General features: G+C 44.9%; 1 protein-coding gene and 1 long non-coding RNA gene across 6 annotated transcripts in view; one reads left to right on the top strand and one right to left on the bottom strand.

Annotated features, from left to right (window-relative positions):
- LOC136788430 (uncharacterized) overlaps positions 1–9544 on the bottom strand; it is a 102220-nt gene extending 92676 nt beyond the window's left edge. The window contains exons 1-2 of the long non-coding RNA XR_010827227.1: positions 8798–9544; positions 1163–4098 (exon numbers count right to left, since the gene is read on the bottom strand). This is a non-coding gene — a long non-coding RNA (uncharacterized lncRNA). The remainder of the gene's footprint in view (positions 1–1162; positions 4099–8797) is intronic.
- LOC125181524 (protein FAM219A) overlaps positions 1–20046 on the top strand; it is a 157351-nt gene that overhangs the window by 67965 nt on the left and 69340 nt on the right. The gene's annotated exons all lie outside the window — the stretch shown is intronic.

The raw sequence follows: 20046 nt of genomic DNA, 5'->3' as shown, positions 1-20046 counted from the left end.
ATATTTTTTGATTCAAACAGGTTTGGCTCCTTTCTTTAATTCCACCTTTACCGGTTGTGCCAGTTTCGACTTCCCTGGTACATCTGTTTCCCATACTGCTGGTATAACTGCATTTTCTACTTCTCTTGGAATATTAACAAAGGGTTTATCTTTGTCCTACTTTGAGTAGAATTTGTCCTACTTTGGACTCAGGTACCTTCATTATTAATTCTCCATCCTCAAAGGTTATTGTTGCATCTAATTTGGCTAATAGATCCCGTCCCAAGAGTGGCATCGGGCATTCTGGTACATACTAAAATTCATGGGTTAGTTCCTTACCCCCAAAACGCAAATCAAGGGGTCGTAAGAATGGCCGTTCCTCCTCCTTCCCTGTGGCTCCAATTATTGTAGTTGTCTTAGTTCCTAATCGTCCTTTTAAACTATTTAACACTGAATATGTTGCTCCTATTACATTTACTGACTAACACAGAGAAAGAAGCTCCCATAACCAACAAAAAATTCAAGCCTCTGTCTTCGTTTCCTAGCTTTATTTCAACTAGTGGACCTGCTAGGGTAGATGCCCCAGGTCCCCGTCATTCCTGACTGTTGTAAGTTTGTCCTGCAGCCTAAGACAATTTCTTTCTGATATCAGGGGCCGATTGCCCTGGAAAGAGGCTAGCCAGTTGCCTCTGTTTGTTTGTTTGTTTGTTTGTTTGTTTTTAAGCCAGGTCCATTTTTTTTTCTCATTGCATTTCAAAGTTGGTCCAAAAATTCAAAAATTCCATAGGGGTTTCTTTTGGACCTTGTTGGAACAGATTCTCATTTCCCATTTTAACCAGATTTTGGTATTTACATAATTTCCGGGATGATTAGGGTCTCAGTAGGGGCGTCGGTCAGGGGAATGCAATTGTTGACAGTTCCCTGAGCGGTCCCATTGGCAATCTGAGCTCACACAGGAACTCAGGTTGTTTCAAGAGTTAGCTGCTTTTCTGTTTCCACGACAACTCTCTCGGACCCATCACGGTCCCCCTGCCCCAGAGGGCTCGCACCCGCGATTTAGAGATCTCAGCCTCGGGTTGAGACGGAACTATTAGCATTCCTACATCCTCTTTCCCTGCTCATTCAACTTCAAACAGCTCTGTTAAATACTACATACCACACAACCTTTAACACCTTCAACAACCCTTTTAACGCTTCCTTTATCTTTCTCCAGCCTGTACTTTTCTAATGCCAACACCAAAGGCTCAGTCAGGGGCCAACTTAATTCCAAACCTTTTCCCTCCAAGATGCTGAAACAACATATCACTATACAACATTTCATCCTATTTTCCTTCTCTCCTCAAAAACATTAATTGCAAGACACTGTTATAGTCGATTGATCCATAAAGTGGCCATTTAGTTTATATAGTGGCCACCATTGATTGCAATACTTAGTGAAAGTCCTCTTGCTTTCTGTGCCCCCATTTCTAACAATATCCTTCCAATGTGCCAATATGCACCCAAGGAGGCTTTTTTTTTTTTTTTTAGGACGTCTTTGTTTTGGATTTTACTCATTTCCTTGATTTCCCATTCCCTTTTATTTATTTATATTACTTACTGTCCCTTGTTTCAATTTCCACGCAAACCTTTTTATTGCAGGTTTTTACTATCTTTTCCTAATCTTCTTCCCAAATGTCCCAATTCTCTGGGATTAAACTCTTCTTTCCACATACAAACTTCACTATTTCAGATTATTAATGAGCCCCGTTCCAATCATAAATCCACAGGACTTCGGAAAAACACCAGAAGCACTCAGCCTTCTGTCTTCTAGACAAACAATAACACCTTTTTCACAAAATTTACATTTCAACAAGACCGAATTTCAAGCCGAATGCCTATTTTTCTCATGCACTTTGTTAGTAAGCCCACACAAAACAAGGAATCACTCCTGTGTATCCATCAATATGGGGGGTTTAAAAGGTATTGAGGCCTAAATAAATTCGCTCTCCCCCTTCTTACCAAATTCCCAGGGCTCAGGCCCGAACCACCAAAGAAGTGACTCTCCGTTCTACCACTTTGATAATGTCAGCCCCTCTCCCCCGATACTTGGGAAACTGACCAAACACCACCGCAAATATACCCAAACTTCTAAACTGTTACTTAGATAATGCTCCCACCTTCCTCCTTGACACAGTCAAAACATTTAAGAACAAAATAGGATTGCAAGATGCACCACCGGGGGTGGATTGTTAGGATATAGAGGTGGTGGGTTATCCAATGACTCCCATTCATCATCTTTTTCTTTTTCCTTTTTTTTTTTTCTTCTTCTTCAAACTTCTTGTCTGCTTTTAGTGTAAATATTGAGGCTGGAAAAGGACGTGAAGTCCTGATCCATAATCCTGCATAATCACTTTCCTCCTGGCTAAAAGGTTCCTTTGAATTAACATGTATATTTAAGGCCTGGCAAACCCAGTCTTCGAAGGATCCGAAAACGGGCCAAAAGACATGTGGTCTTAAAGGCTCCTTTGGCCATTCTATTATACAATACTGGACCATTTTTAATTTACTTTTTTCCTTTTCTGGGGCCCCTATCGTTCCAATTTCTAATCATTATCCCTAATGGACTTTCTGGTGGTATGTCTGGTAATTTGCTCCCTTTTCTCTGGTCCCGGGTCTTCAATTTTGTCTGACCCATCTAGGAATTTTACTGTGGCAATTCCTACAGCCCTTGGTTGCCTTAGTGAGAGTGTCTTGCAGGGGGTTTAGGACCTATCACCCACCCACGAATCCTATAGGAATCGCTTCGGTCCTTCACCGGCCAAGTCCCTCGCGGGAGATTGGAACCGCGGTTAGAAGACCTCCACAATCGCTTCGGAACTACGTTCCGTCTCAGTCACACTCTCACACACACAGGCAACCGAATCCCACCCAACCGAACGGTATACGCCTTAAATACTTACGACTCCGTCGTCTTCGTTCGGATCTTTGCGCGCAGAATTACGGGCAAAATATAGTGCTGCAGCTGGCAAAGGGAGCTCATAAAAAAATCTAAATCTTTGCTTGCCCTTATTCAGGTTCAAGATGGCGTTAGCCCCGACCTGACTCGAACAGGAGCCACCAAATGGTGGGGGCGCCCCTCCTAGATCAAGTCAGAATTCAGGAACCAAGACCATCCCGGACGAGCCCCCAATTGTTATAAATGACTGAGTCCCAAATAGGATTACAATCAAAGTTTACAATTTATTAAATGAATAGAGGCAAGCAAACAGCGCTGGGTGTGCCGGGAGTCTCTGCTCCACCAGGACGCACACCTGTTACGTAAGACGGCTGGTTTTTATGCTCCTAGGCTAATACATATTCATTACTACTTCTAGAAGAGGCAGGGTTATTATAATTGGTTTCCCGAATCCGAAGTCCTCCCAGGGGCGCCTGCTTATCAGTCTCTGTTAGTCTCTCGGGGGCCGCTCGGACGGGGATGCTCATATTCTTCCTCCTTATCTAGTGGTCTCTTGGCCGGGTGTCAGAAGTTACTGCAGGTCCGTGCAAAGTCAGCAGTTTTTCTCTGAAGAAATCCCTTTGTTCTCTTCTCACCTAACCCCAGGCCTCAATGTTAACCCTTCAAATCCCTTAGTGGCACGAATTGCTGGACCATTCCTTACACCTATAATAATTAAGAAATAATAATAAAGAAAAACAATAAAAATCACAAACTAATAAGGATTCTTCTGGTGGGGATTAAATATCCCCCCTCTTCTTTTTCTCCCACTTTCAGGGAGTGTTCCCTGGAAACACCCCAATTCTGTGTAATTCAATCCCTTTTACTCATTAATTCATTAAGAATTCTTCTGAGGAGAAGTTAAAGGTTTACAATAGATAATTTCAACAGTTTTAACCTTAAAAGTCTTTGTTAATGCAGTCTCTCAGGTATCAGGGTTAACTGATGCTTTTACCCAGGAATGAGTCCACCCTTTCTCAGCTCTTCTTACTGTCATCTCAGTAGTCAGGAGCACTTGGAACAGTCCGTCCCACTCAGGTTGCAGTTTCAGTTCTCTCCATGTTCGCATCAGATCCCAGTCTCCTGCTCGGAATGGATGGATCGGGGCTTCCAAGGGTGGGGTTTGAGCTAACAGTCCACGGGTCCTGAGAGATGACAAAGAGGATGACAGCCTCAGTATATAGTTCTTAAGAAAAGCATATTTTGTCTCATTTTGAGGTAATTCATTCCCTTTGTCCATGTACAGCAATCCTAATAATATTTTATATGGTGAAACTCCCACATCTTTTCTTGGTGCAGTTTGAATTCGGAGAAGTGCCAAAGGTAAGCACTTTGGGGAAGCTGAGTTTCCAGAACTTAGTCAATTGCTGCTTACTGTCTGATCCTCTCCACCCTTCCAGAAGAGGAAGGATGCCAAGGAGTGTGAAATTTCCACTTAATTCCTAGAGTCCACATTAGCCCTTGCAATATTTCTGACATAAAGTGATTTCCTTGATCAGAGTCAATATTTTCAACAATTCCATACCTGGGAGTTATTTGTTCTAGAATTACTTTAGTTACTATGTTCGCAGTAGCCGGTACTGAAGGGAAAGCTTCCACCCACCCTGACAAATGATCGACCAAGACTAACAAGTATTTAAATCTACCTACTCTAAGGAGTTCTGTAAAATCTACCTGTACATTTTGGAAGCATTGAATTCCTGGTTCTCACCCCTCTTTGGGCTGACTGCGGATACTTTTCCTATTTACCTTTTGACATACTACACAACTCCTGCATACTTGTTCAGCCAGAGTACATATGTATTCCTACACATACATATTTCCATAGCACAGCATCACACGTTGCTTGAATTCCCCAATGACCCTCTTGATGTAAAACAGTTAATATTTGCCTCATTAGCACTTTATTCAGCATTTCTCTCCCATCAGGGAGTATCTGTTTTCCTTTGGATTTCATGACTCCTCATTCCTTAGGAACCTCTTTCTCTTAAAACTCTTTACTCCTTTTTAGTTTTGGGTAGGGGTAGCTCAACAGTTCCCTGAATCCTCTCTGGATTTATTCTTTGTTCTCCCTCAGACACTAGATGCCCTAAATACCTGACTTCTCTTTCTACATATTGTAATTTATTTTCCAATCCTTTCGAGCCCTGTTTTCCCAGAAAGTCGAATAGCTTGTTAGTGGCTTCCTTCACAACTGTTTTCTCCTGTCCTGACAATAAAGGATCATCCACATATTGTAACAGTAACACCTCCTTTGGAGGTTGGAATTGCTCCAAAATTTCTTCTAGAACTTGCCCAAATAAATCGGTGGCCCTGTAAACCCCTGAGGTAAAACTGTCCATCTGTATTGCTGTTTCCACCCCATTTCAGGGTCTTTCCACTCAAAGGCAAATATATCTTTACTCTCAGGGTCTGAGAGCCCTCCATTAATAACACTGTTATTCCAGTCTAACAATTTACTATTTTAATGCTCAATGTCATTATCAAATCCTTTCCCAACAAGTTAGTCCCTGCCTCGGGTGCATACAATAATTGCCCAGTGATCAATCTGTCCCTAGTCTCTACTTGGTATCTGTTGTGGTTTAACACGGCCGGCAGCTAAACACCACACAGCTGTTCGCTCACCCTCCCCCCTCCCTGTCTGGGATGGGGGAGAGAAACGGGAAAGTGAAGCCTGTGAGTTGAGATAAAGACAGTTTATTAAGACAGGAATATAATAATAATAATAATAATGATAATAGTACTACTACTACTGATGTGTACGAAACAAGTGATGCACAATGCAATTGCTCACCACCCGCTGACCGATGCCCAGCCTATCCCCGAGCAGCCGGCCCCCCACCCCGGCCAGCCACCCCTATATATTGTTTAGCATGACGTCAGATGGTATGGAATACCCCTTTGGCCAGTTTGGGTCAGCTGTCCTGGGTCTGTCCCCTCCCAGCTCCTGCTGCACCTCCAGCCTGCCCGCTGGCAGGACAGAGCAAGAAGCCGAAAAGTCCTTGGCCTGGTGTAAACACTGCTCTGCAACAATTAAAACATCAGCATGTTATCAGCGCTCTTCTCATCCTAATCCAAAACATAGCACCCTACCAGCTACTAGGAGGAAAATTAACTCTGTCCTAACTGAAAACAGGACAGTGTCCTCAAAAAGCGGCACTGTTATCCCAGCCCCTTCTACCCCCATCACATTTAGGGTTTCATTAGTTAATTTAAGCCCTGATACTTTACAGGCCAGTAATGACCTAGCTGCCCCAGTGTATTGGGTTCACATGGCAAGGTTCTGGTAGCAGAGAGTGCTGCGGTGGTAGCCCCTGTGAGAAGATTCCAGCAGCTGCCCCATGTTAGATAAGGGCCAGTTTCAGCCGGCCCCAAAGGGGCCCACCACGGCCCAGAGCCAAGCCATGAGCAATGCAGTTTGTGCCTCTGTGAGAGCACACCCAAGAAAAGGAAAAAAACTGCTGCACAACAGCAGCTGGGAGAGTGAGGAGTGAGAAACCTCCCTGCAGACACCAAAGTCAGTGCAGAGGAGGGGGAGGAGGTGTTCCAGGTGCTGGAGCCTAAGCCCCCTCGCGGCCCACAGAGAGGCCCCTGGTGGAGCAGGCTGCCCCCCCCGCAGCCCATGGTGTACCACAGCAGAGCACATCTCCACGCTGCAGCCCGTGGAGAGGAGCCCATGCAGGAGCAGGTGATCGGGGGGGGGGGTGGGGGGGGGGGTGGGGGGGGGGGGGTGGACCCCAGGGGGTTCCAAGCCGGACCAACCTTCTCCTGACGAATAGACCCTGTGGCACAGACCCACACCTGGAGCAGCTCCCAAAGAGCCCGTTTTTCGCTGCCCGTGGAGAAACCCACACAGGACCAGCCCAGGAAGGTCAGCACCCCACAAGAGGGACCCCACACCAGAGCAGGGGGGAGAGTGACCGTGAAGGAGCGGTGGAAATGAAGCACCACGGACTGACGGCAGCCCCCACTGCCAGCCCCCCCGCGCCACTCAGGGCAGGGAAGAGGTGGAAGAGGGTGGATAGGGGAAGGTGCCCCCAGCTTGTTTCTTTGTTTCTCACCGCTCCAGCCTGTCAGCAATAGGTAATAAATTTTATTAATCTTCCTATGCTGTCTGTTTTACCCGCAATTATAATTGTAGAGTGATCCCCATTGAGGTACACTTGAGGAGCCCTTGAGGTACACTTTTTCATTTATCAGGGAACTAGCTTTCTGAGAAGCCCTGACTCCCCTATTCTGAATTTATAACAGCAATCTCTCCTCCTTCTTTCACTCCGGGTATTCCTATTTGAAGTGGCCGGCTTGGCCACATCTTCTCAAACCTGTCCTTGCTAGGATTTAGGCTGCAACACAGGTAGCTTTCCTTGTCTGCCATTCCTTCGTCTCTCTTCCCCTCCTTTCCAGCCTGGGCCTGACTCCTCCCGAAAGTCCCTCTGTCTCCAACCCTCTGCCTCACTACCCAGTACACTGTGAATACCATTTGTTTCGCTCTCTACTTTTCCTTCTCATCTCCCCTCCTGGCATACACCTTCATACTACCTACATTGTTCACTCCATCCTCCCACCTTCTGGAGCTTTTTCTGTGTATCTGGCCAGGCTTTAACCACAAAATGAACTTTAAAGAGCCCTTGGGCTACCGGGTCCTGAGGAGTCATCCCCGAGTACTTTCTCATTCTGGCCCCGAGTCTCTCATATGATTTCTGTGTTGTGGGTTGTTATTATTGCAGTTAGATAAGCGGATATTTCTGCTCTATTGGAATTACTCTCGGTCCGGGGGGGGTGTTAGTTCTTTCTCATTCTTGCATAGTTCCTGGCAAATCATTCCCCCCCTAAACATTCTTCTCCAGTGAACAACATACTCAAGATTGACATCCCCCCCCCCCCCCGAATACAAATTAGGCCTTATAAATGGATTTGACTGTTCTGCTAGGCCCTCAATTAAAAACTTCCATTTCCTTCTTAAAACTCCTAACCTCTCTGCTGGTAAGGGGGGAGTTCACATAACATATTTGTCCTTGTCCCACTGGAATCTCCCTAAGAGGATACACAGTTAGTGTCAGTACTGTTAGTATCAGGAAAGGCGAAACTCTCAATATCTCTTCTACATTGTTCTAATTCTTGCCGGAGCCTAGAGTGTGTTCCTTCTCCAGGGACAGTGTCAATTGCAGTCCCTGTCTCCCCTCCTGGAGCAGCTGCCGCTGCCTCCGGTGCAATATTAGGATTATAGGGAGCATAACTTGATTCTTCCTCTGAAAAAGGAGTCTTATTGCTTACATATAAATTTAAAGATTGAATTATCATCAGACCCATATTTTGGCCAAAATACTGAAGTTCCTTTTATTGGCTTTTTAGGCCAGACAATTACACAATATCTAACCATTTTTTTTTAATCTTTTCCCCTAGTTTTTGGGTTGTTTGTCCAAATCCTTATCATTCTCCCCAAAGGACTATCTTTAGGAACAATCCCAGGGTCTCCACCCCCACCCTGCTGACTCTTGGAACCCTTAATCCCCATCTCTTCCTGATGTGCTGCTGTGGACTTTACCACCCACAGGGTACCACACGCCTTCACCTAGGATTAGGACAGAGGTGGGGTGTACTGCCGAGCACCTTACCTCACCGTGCTCGGGGTACCGTACACCTAAGGGCCCAAACCCCCGAGACTCTCTTTCACTCGTCTCTCTTTTGCTTCGTCCTTCTCTGGCCACGCCCCTCGCGGGACTACGGAACCTTGCGGATCGGGACTCTACACTCGCTTCGCACTAAAAGTGCGTCTTATGCACACTCCACACAAAAGTCTCCCTGAACCCACCCCAAGGCAAGATACGGTAAAGTTTCCCTTACCTCGGTCCGTGCACGGCTTCCTGGTCTGGGTTATCAGCAGTTATCCCTGTGCCTGTGCTGTGTCAGTGCTGGCCTCCCTTCTCCCCAGACCTTCGCAGAGCCTGTCTTCAGATTAACAGTCTCGTTCCCTTGCCGGCCATCCCGAGACAACCTACCACGACAGGGCCGCTGAAATCAGCGGGGTGCACCTTCCTGTCTGTGGTGGCAAGAACTCTTCGGTAGGCGACAAGCTCCCGGACGAGCCCCCAAACTGTGAGAAAAATCTCAAATAATTTTCTTCAGACAGGACCTTCTGTGAAGCTATTTTATTCACGATTGCAATGGTGGGCGTCCTGCCAATTAGGAGCACATTATAGTAAACATATCATTGCCTGCGATTTTTGTTTTTACTGATTTTTTACTGCTTCTCCTGTTTTCCTTAGCTATCCTCCTTATTTTGGGACAGTGGGACCTTCCCCTTATCTGCTTAACATACTCCCCACTGCTATGCCGCACAACCACTTTTGAATATGCAAGGTTAGTGGAATTTTCCACTGCAAAAACACCTTCTATTGCAAAAACACAACTTTGTTTCTCACAGCAATAACCAAGAATAATTACAATGCAGTTGTTATTTTGACAGAAAACTACAGATTTTCATCAAAACCAAGTTCTGCTAAACCATTAGCTGCAAAGGAAAGCGGTTGTTTGCCCTCCTTCAGGATGGTGAACTTTCTATTCCTTACTAGCAATAGATCTGTTTTCACATGTTAGCATTTGACTTGGAGGGACTGAATGGCTCTTAAGGATGGCGTGCTTTGCTCCCGAGCACTACAGGCTGCTATCAGTCACTTCTAGGAGAGATGGGATTGCTGCCAGCAGGGTCTGTACAATTAGGATTAACTGGGGCCATGGAGTGGTGAGAGGAGCATCTCTAGCTGCTCCAGCGGGTAGTAGCTGCCAGCCTAAGGTGGGATGGTGGCTAACAATGCACAGCATTTGTGAGTGCCCCTGAAGTCTACTGATAAATCTATTCACACCTCATATATGAGAAATAGGTACTGGTTTCCATTGTCACCTTGTGTTAAAAGGGCTACTGGGGAATAGCATGCAGACAACTCTTCTGTCCTCACTCCTGCAGCAAAACTCCTTGCTTATGAGCACCCAGGTACCCTGCTGTCCTAGGTTTATTCAGACACTTCCTGCATAACTTCTCTCCTCCCTGTTTCTTATTGTATTGTGAATCACTCTGTGGTCTGTCATGGTTTATTTTTACAGCACAGTGAAAGGTATAATAGGGAACTCATAAACATGCTGGGGGGAAGCCACCTGAAATAGCAAATGTTTCTAATTATGAAGTTAAAGCTTCCTTTCTAAGCTATTGGTTTCTTTATTACACCTTGAACAGCCTGAAAATGTACTTGGCTACAATTAGACTTCCAGATGCAATAGGTGAATTGTAAATGAAACCCATCCAGTGGAAATTTACACTATTAGCCTGGAGCAGTAGCCCTACTCTTTATGGTTTATGGTCCTGCACAGCCTACCCATCCAGTAATGTTCTGTGAGCCCATAAAGTTGAGGACAGTCTCTTAAAAGCAAAACAGTTTAGTTTAAAAATAAAAAATGTCATTATCACCTTCTTTTCTGTTTCATTATTTTTTTAACTTTTTCAGGCTTTTCCACATCAGTCTGGTTTAAATAGAAAATAACTTATCTCTGCCTTACCAAGATACATTAGGCAATGTTCCTGAAAGGGCTACATCTAATTAGTTTCAGTCATGGTTTTGGTACCTGCAGGGTGAAAAAATAATAATAATTTAATTATATATATGTAGATTTCTGTACAGGATTGGATAATAGTAATTGTAATTGAGTCTTTGTGTTCCACCATTGTGCTTGGATCTTAATCCCTTTCCTTACGCAGAGTTGCACACTGATGGTCCAGGTTTGCTCCATTAACAAACTGCTTTACTGACTGCTAATTTAAGGCTGTGGGGCACATCTTCAGCCATCACCAATTTGTTGCAGTGTTCATGGAGGAACAAGAGTGGTAGTGCCACAGCTGGAACAGGAAGAAATGACCTACTCTTTGCAGCAGAGCTAAAGCTACACAAGAATGGGCAGGGATCAGGGCCACGTGCATCTCTGTTCAAGAGAGCAAGGTACAGTTCAGAGCTGTCTAAAGCTGCCATGTCCTGGCTCCTGAAAAGAAGTCATCAAGCTCACTGAGATTGACATCTGGACCCAGTGGTCTGAATGCAGCCTCTTCTTTATCTGCTCGCTGCACTGGGAGCCAAGGGCATTTCAGATGCCTTTGGAGATGGTTTAAATAAGGTCTACAGTAATCATGTTGGCTGGCTTGAGCACGGGACATTAAAACTGACATCTTGTCCTCCTACGGTTTAGGATTTGATTAGGTGCCAGTTTGCATGAAGCTTGCCATGGTTGTTAGAATAAAAAGAAACAGGAGAGGAGCTTTTACTTGACTAAAAAGAAGAGCTCTATATAAGCAGCTGTTTTGCTGGGGAAGAGGTGGGAGACTCTTCTTCTGCTTCATTTCTCTTCCATCTCTGTTTGCAGGTAAGATATTATTCAGTCTTTCATTATGAGTGGATCCATAGTTTGTTTGGAAAGTATACTTAACAGACAGGGATCGATACCATAATAGAGTTCTCAAATAATCTGTTACAGGATAAAATATGTTAAATGAAATTGCTTGGGTTATAAGATGTAGAATACTTCTGGTGTTTTTTGAGTTAAAGCAATGTGCTTTCTTGTTTTCTTCTGGGAAAGAAGAGGAGTTTGCCAGTGGCATTTACCTTGGTTGTCTTTTTTTTTAATGCAACAAAAAGAAATAGTTTTTTTGACCATCTACTGAAATGAAATACTTGTTATTCCGTTAGCTTTGTACTTTTTTAATTTATGGAGAATGGCTGTGGAATTGTTACACCAACAATGTAAGTGAATGTCTTAACAGATGGTTCTCGTGCTGGCTTGGACAAAAGCAGCCTCTTCCATCCTGATGTGGCATGTTTGTTGTTCTTAAATCCAGTTATCTTGACAGCGCTTGAGTAAGTCTTTGTTGCTTCCTATGCAGTGTAAGGATAGTGTTGCTGCAGTACTTTTGCATTGAAGTGTTGCCCCACCCTTTATTTTTCTTCTAAAATAAAGGAACAAAAGTATTGACTTTCTCCTTAAATCTCAGCTCTGGTGTGACATGTTCAGCTGGAGAAATCAGAATGGAAATGTAAAGTTCCTCCAGCTGGAAATGTTTTTTACAAGGGAGGTACTGTGTGGTACCACTGTGTGGTCAAAGATACGTCAGAACTTGAAACTGTCTTCCCTCCATTGCATCCAGTGAGGAAAGTTTATTAAAAAAAAAAGTGCCTTGGAGCATGTAATTGTTTGCATATGACATGCCAAGCTTGTTCAGGTAACATTTAATCTCCTGTTTCTGAAGCAGGGATGAGTCTTCACATTACAGAGAAGTGTGGACTCTTACTCACCCCCCAGACTTTAGCTGTAGGAGTCTTATGCTTAGAGAGACTACTTTTTTTCAGCTGCGATGTTTTTGTGACAGTTGTCATGACTGTGACATGAGATACACCAACACCCTCCCTTTGCTGTGACAGCAGAACCTGTGAATCAGCACAGCCCAGCTGTGGTGGCTTCGAGGAGCAGCAGCCTGGCTCTGAGGGCCAGCTGATGTGGTAGTGGCTGCAGCACAGAGCTCTGGGCTGCGTGCATGTGCAAGGAGCGGTGTGATCCCAGCCTTGCCACTTCCCTCTGGGGCGTGCAGCAGCTGCTCAGGCTCTGGACTTGTGAGTAGCATGGGCTGAAGGAGATGATCAGATGTGAAGGCAGCCCATGCTGCCAGAAAACCCATTCCTGCCATCTTTCAAGGAAAAAGCAGCGTGCCAGCCTGGGCTGCCAGCTGAGCTGCGCCATCGTAAGTGGTGGAAGAAACACAAAACATACTGCGAGCAAATGTCACAGATCTGTGGGTGAATAACTTGTCAGCCTAGCAGCTGAAGGACGAATGCATTGCATTCGTAGTGAGAGGCTCACCTGAATAGTTGAAATCTTGTTTCAGGTCATTGTTCTGTTCTCTCTTGTGTTCACCTGCCCAGTTAGTTTGTGCTCTCTGTGCAGATGTGATTGGAAAGTGACTTTACCAATCATCTCCAGATAAAAATCTCAAGGAGTCACATTGACTGAAGCAGCAGGAGGTCCTCTTTCTGGTGTGACCCAGTGAGAAACCCTATGAGCTGATTGTCGGTGGGCTGTATTCTTGCCCCACAAAAAAACACCTTCACTGTGATAATCGCCTCCTGTAAATTGTATGGATGGTACAAGACCCAGGCTACTTCTGGAGGCCTTTATGAAATGATGTTCTTCAGGAGAAGCCATATAGTGCAGCTGTTGCTGGGGGTGGAAGGGTATAGAGACAGTGAGGAGTTAAACTGTAATGTGGGCAGAGAGCATTTTCAGCATCCGTGTTGTCATGTGGCCACACTTTTGTGAGATACGTCTTGGCTCTGTAGAAACCACAGTACTAGCTACCAGTCTACTGGGTGTACTTTTTAATTCTGAATTTAAAACATATTATGTTAATGCAATGGGATACCCACTGGTGTGATGGAAATAGAGAACAATTACTGAAATTTTTATGCAGGATTAGCAGGAATGTCTTAGTTCAAGGTTCTGGGTGTAGTTGTAAATGAAAATGTGTTTGGCATGGTGTCCTATATAATTAAGATGCCACACATTGTCTCTTTTTGCATGGGTGCATGTGTCACTGTCAGCACCTCAGGATTATCATGGGCATAATGGCAGCAGGCAAGTACCTCCATAATTTTCTTGATGTAAAAGCTGGATCCGAGAACTAGTAGCTCAAACTGGAGTTTAGCCATACACATGTTTTTAGAGACTTAAAAAGCAGTCACAAATTCCCCAAATCCTGCCCCATTATAGTGGGGAAGTAGTTATATTTGAAAAGCCCTTGGAGCAGTTGGAGTAAATGGCCCTAAACTGTACTGTTTGTGCAATTTAATATCCATTTCTGCTCAAAGCAATTCTATGGGGATTTTACATACTGTAAAAGCAGAATAATTTAATTTTGCTGTGTTAAAGTCTGTTAGCTCTCCTGCAAACAGGAAATAGTTCACAGCTTCTTGATAACTCCAAAATGACTGAGGTGGGAAATTCAAGTGAATTATGTTTCCCTGTGTAAGCACAGGTGTATACTCAGTGTTGACTGCATTGCTCTGCTTCAAATATTTGCAAATACTGCAGAAGTAGAAGCATAAGAAATAGGGACAAGGTAGATGGGCACGGATTACGCTATGATTAAACATAATGCAATCTTAATGTCATTCTTAGTATGCAAAATGCACAGCCTAGTGGCTGTGCAAACTGGTTGGCACACAGATCGCAACTAAATTGTTGATCCTCCTGGCACAGATGACCCACACGTGTTGTTCTGGGTGTTTTTTAGACATGACCCTATTTCTGTCTCTGTGACCCTGTTCTGTTGGGCTCAGGCCACCTCATTGTGCTGTCTTCTGGTCACCCCACATCACACCCCTCAATTAAAAGCCAAGGTTCTGCAGGCACTTTACACAAGTTTTTGTCATGATGCTGAATTTCCAGATATGATAGTGATCCTGTAACTTAAATGGAAAACATTGTTGTGGAGGCAAAATAGTGACGAGATGGATTTTTACTTCAATAGTTGTAAAGACAGAGAAGAGTTGAAATGGAAGTGTAGTCAGTTTCAATTGAAGGCCTCCAAGTTTTGTCAGGCTAGAGCACAGGTTACAGGTAGGTTAGAGAGCTGGCTGTTACACAGGAACCAAGGTGTCTCACCCAGTGTCGTGGTTTAACCCGGCCGGCAGCTAAACACCACACAGCCGTTCGCTCACCCTCCCCCTCCCTCTCTGGGATGGGGGAGAGAAACGGGAAAGTGAAGCCTGTGAGTTGAGATAAAGACAGTTTATTAAGACAGGAATATAATAACAACAACAATAACAACAATAATAATAATGATAATAGTACTACTACTAATAATGTGTACGAAACAAGTGATGCACAATGCAATTGCTCACCACCCGCTGACCGATGCCCAGCCTATCCCCGAGCAGCCGGCCCCCCACCCCGGCCAGCCACCCCTATATATTGTTTAGCATGACGTCAGATGGTATGGAATACCCCTTTGGCCAGTTTGGGTCAGCTGTCCTGGGTCTGTCCCCTCCCAGCTCCTGCTGCACCCCCAGCCTGCTCGCTGGCAGGACAGAGCGAGAAGCCGAAAAGTCCTTGGCTTAGTGTAAGCACTGCTCTGCAACAACTAAAATATCAGCATGTTATCAGCGCTCTTCTCATCCTAATCCAAAACATAGCACCCTACCAGCTACTAGGAGGAAAAATTAACTCTGTCCTAACTGAAACCAGGACACCCAGGAATGATTATCTCCATGTGAAACCCCCTTCAAAACTAATGGGCTCCCAGCTATGGACAATGAGCTACTTAAGGGTGAGAATAAAAGGTCTGGGAATAAGGAGAGGGAGATGGTGAGAGCAACAGAGGGTGTGCGAAAGAGCTGTAAAGAGCCAGGGATCCTAAAATCATGTCCTGAGATAGCTGCACTTAGCTTACAGGCTAATCATTATGATTTGTGTCATCGGTACATTATGTGATTATACATCATAGTGGGCCGGGACTCTGCTGCCTCTTCTGAAGGTCATTACGACGCACTTAGGTATCTTGTGTTTGTACAGTGTGCATGCCGGTTTAGATAGGTCTGTGTGCGGTAACATGTGCTGGAGGTATGCCCAGGGGGGAGGCTGCATGTAGATGAGCTTTTTAAAACGTGAGTTTCATCTAAAGCATCCGAAGCTCGCTCTCAGCTATGGTGCTGGGGGCAGGGACCTAATGAGACTGCTTTAATACGGCGCTAACATGCATATTAGGTAACAGTTGGAAATACAGTCTATCTTTCAAGGTTTAAGCAGCACTTTCTGAAAGTGCCTCAATTAACAGCTAATGACAAGCTTTCTTCAGTGCTTCTCTCATTGTCTTGTATAGCCAGATAATGAGAATGATCATCCAGAGAGACTCCAATTTATTTACCACTTTTTATTTTATTGGGAGGCTTCTGGATATTTTAGCCAGTAACATTCCTGATTTGTGCCTCCATAAGTGCCTGAGTTCAGCTTAAATCAATCATTACTCTTAAGATGTGCATTTCAGATAGCTTTTTCCAGCAGCACAGGCATTGCAAACCTTAAGTTAATTCATGAAGCTGATTCTACCCTGCAAAAGATGGAACTAGTATGTAGGGAAAACAGTACCTCTTTCCCTTGTCTGTCATCTTAATGGAATTTAAGATATCTACAAAGGGCTGTTTCAGCTAAATATCTCATGTCCACCAGTATTTGAAAAGAAAATAATGAGCTGAAAGTGTTTCTGCGCCCACCCACATTGTTAATTGAAAGCCATGAAGACAAAGAGGTAGAACCAGGCTCAAGGGACCTTTCTTACATAAAGTTTTTGTGAACCATCTCTCCTGTATCAGGATGTATTTTCTAAGTCATCCTCATGAAGCTAAAAAGACTTTGGTGTTAATAGGAGGTCTTCTTAATGCTTCCCCATGCATTAATTCTATAGGCAACTTACAAATCAAATTGAAACCCTTCCAAAAGATCCCATTCTTGTTTTGTTGACTTGTTTCTAGTCTCCACTTCTCCATACAAAGCAAAAGAAGCAGACGCAAGTGTGGACTTAGCCTCAATATCTACAACTGAGAAAGTACCTTAGGGGAAGATACTAAGGCAAATTGTGCATTTTTTATTATCTTTTTAAGCTCATGTGTTGCTCTTAATTGTGAGCTCCTTATATAAATGAGACTCACAGGGAGCAGAAATTGTCAGATGTGACAGATTGGTAGAGAGGCGACTCTTTACATTGATCAGGGATGTGTGACATAATTGACACGTTGGGGAGCGCTGTCTGAATTACAGTAGTTTGGATGATAATGAGAAAGGAGTAAGTTCCTGAGAAAATTAAATGAGCAAAGAGCATGAAGCCGTTTGCAAGGCAATTCTGGAAAAAACATTTTGCTGGAAAAAGAAGATTACAAGAAAAAGAAACAAGCATGTATACTGAACCCAACCTTTAAAATGTCTGGGGAACAATGCGGCTTGCAAGACTTTTGATTTGTTTATGTAATTTTCTGCTTAATATCAAGTTCTCGCAGGAAGGAACCACTTTTCAGGACTGTAACGTAGTCCTGGAACTGCAGCTTCTGACCATTTTCCTTCCCCTGCAGTGTAGTTGGAAGTGTAATATTGGTACTCACTGCTTTCTGGTGTGTGCTATCAAGTGGATTCGGTAGAAATGCATTTATGAAAATGCTCTTGTCTCAGAGGCAAAACCGGGGGGAGGACACAGCTCTCCTGCTCTTGTGTTGAACAGCTTCACCTCTCTGGATCTCAGCTTGCCCAGGTATAAAATGGGGATAATGATTCAGACACCTCTCACAAAAACGCTTTGAAAGATGAAAAGGAGGATAGCTGAGACATGGGAAAGAACTCAGCATCACTGCTGGGAACTCGAATTAAGCTATCTAGGTTTCGTGGCAACAAAAACAAAAAGGCAAACAAAAGTTCAGGGAGCAGAGAGTAGACAAGATACTGTGAAGCCGTTCTAGATCAGTAGTACGGTGCCTGGGACATTGCATGTGTTTCTGATCACCCACCTTGAGAAAGACGTTGTAGAACCATAAAGAGATGGTAACAAGAAAGAGACAGTGAAAATAGTGGAATTGTTTCTTCTTCGGGAAATAAATAAAAGGATGCATACTAAGAGGAGGGAAATAGTCAAGGAGGTAGAAAAAAGAGACAAGGTTTTTGTGGGTACCCAGACTGCTACTCCAAAACAGAACTTAGAACAACACAGATCCCAAAGCTGAGTTATAGTGGGGTGAGGAGGAGAGGCTGGGATGTGAACCCATTCCTATGGCTTATGGACCCACTGGCACAGGCTTCACTTGACAGAAAGGGATAGTCAATGTCTAAGGAGAATGCCCAGAGCTACTTACAAACTGCCACGTTAAGCCTCCTCCCTGATACGGACCTTATGCACTATGAATAGTTTAGAAACAAGACCATTTCTCTGTTCAGATGGACAGGATTCGCTCTGTTCACAAGCAAGGCTTTCTGGATTTTGCTGTAGTCTCATTGTGCCTACCTGGCTGTCTAGGTGTTCACAGCAGGTCAAAATACCCCTAAGTCAGTCATTTTGTGGGCTGTTCTGTGGTGTTTGGCCGGACATGGTGCTTGAGCACTTCACGAAGTCTTTGTTTATCTTTGCAGCGCTCCTGCCTGGTGAGGGGGTGGTTTAAAAAGCCCGCAAGATCCCCCAGCCCTTTCAAAATCCCATCCCTCTCTCTTATGATTTTGTGACTAGATGGATAAGGGCTTGAAACAGACAGTAATTCAGGCCAGAACATCATTTGGGGTTTTTGGTGCAGCACACCTCTTGCCTGATGATTATTTTATCATCCTGATTCATAGCTTTTCTCCTATTCACAGCACATCTGCCGCTCACTTTGGTAGCAGTTGCAAGCAGCACTCAGCAAATTGCACTACAGGGCTATGAGCCAGGAACCCAGGAAAGGAGAGAGACCTTATTAGTGATCCTTTGTGGGAAATCTGGTTTAAGAGGCTTGGCACACTTCACGTAAGAGCTCAAGAGTAAAGGTCCCAGTTCCCTAGGACAGCCCTGGGTTGTATAACCACGAGATCATCTTTCCTCCTGTGCACTGTTTCCCTGCTCCCTACGTGACTTGCAGCTTCTGCAAGAAATCATGTACTTGGGCTTCTCTTCCCTGGTTGCTTAACCCTGGTTCATCTCCAGCATAGGTCTGTCCTGTCCCCTGAATTACCAAGGAAAAGAGGTTACGTGAGTATGTCATTAAAGACTGTTTTATAGCACATAGGTTGCAAGGACTCAAATTAGGCTGCAGCCGCTGTATTTTGGAGCTTGGATAACCAGCCCTGCTGGTTTGGGGTTTTTTTCTTGTAATGTCAGTTCCCTGCAGTTTTAACAGAGGAAAATGGGCTATAAAGGAAGTCCAGCATGACCTGGCACAGCAGCATCAGCATGGATCAAGGCTGTCTGAGCGCTCAGCTCTGTGCCACTAGCCCTAGCTAAGCTCAGGCCACAGGGACAGCATGGTTACTAAATCCTGCTGATTTCTCGTCAGTGCAGGAGGGCTTTTAGAGCTTAATACAGCTGGGGAAGTAACAGCAATGGTACACTCACCATCCCCGTCCTGTCTCTTCATTGTCTTCTTGGACCTGTCCAGGAACATCCTTCAGCCCCTCCTAGCTAGCCACCCCATCCACTTCCCCCATCCCTATCCATCTTGAGTCCTACCAGCAGACTCTGCCTCCCCTCCTTCCTCAGCCCCCTGCCCTCATCACCCTGAGGCTGCGATTGCTGAGGGGCTATCACTTAGCAGGGAGGGCTGAAGGTGACAAAATAGATTCCCAGCACCCCAACAAAAAAATTGTATTTGTGTTTATTAAATTATATATTGATTTTTTTTAAAAAAAACAAATGAGGTTGAGAAGTACCTGGAGTGCAAAATTTTGGCCCAGAGAATAGGCATTTGGCAAATGAAAAAAAAAAAAACAGCAAACAGTGAACTGTCAAAATGGAAAGATTTGGGCAGTCACGCTAAGCAAGCAAAGCCCTGCGTGTCTCTCAGCAGCCTGCCTTCCAGCAAGCCTCTGGGAGCCCCTGTGCAGGGCTTTGGGGCTGCTCCATGTCTCCGTGGCAGAAGGAGCAGCAGCCCAGAGGGAGCCAAGCAGCAGGGACCGGTGAGCGTGTGTCTGAGCTCATCCCAGGAGCACTGATGGCAGCAGCCACCCTTTCATCTCCCTTCCCAGCTCAAGGGCTTCCCCCCGGCGCTGGGGGAAGGGGGTCTGGTTTGGCTTTTTGTGCGTGCGAGGAGCTTCCTTGACCTCCTGGTCCCACCTCGCGCGGTGTTTCCTCTGCAATCTGCTGCATCGCCTCGGAGGGGGCCAGGGACAGATGGCTTGATTTAGGCTGATAAAGGGGCTGCCTTCAAAGGAGAAGCGAGGCGGAAGCTGTCTGGCCTGATATCTCTTTCTGGTGCTGTCAACGGGAGGCCGAGGAGACAAGCTGGGGCCGGATGGAGACCAGCTCCATTGCAGGGAACGTGGAGAGAAACAAATCTCCC

Source organism: Anser cygnoides, chromosome 36, assembly GCF_040182565.1.
Source record: "Anser cygnoides isolate HZ-2024a breed goose chromosome 36, Taihu_goose_T2T_genome, whole genome shotgun sequence".
Lineage (NCBI taxonomy): Eukaryota > Metazoa > Chordata > Aves > Anseriformes > Anatidae > Anser > Anser cygnoides.
The sequence above is the reverse complement of the archived record's forward strand: the minus strand, read 5'-3'. Positions and strand labels throughout refer to the sequence as shown.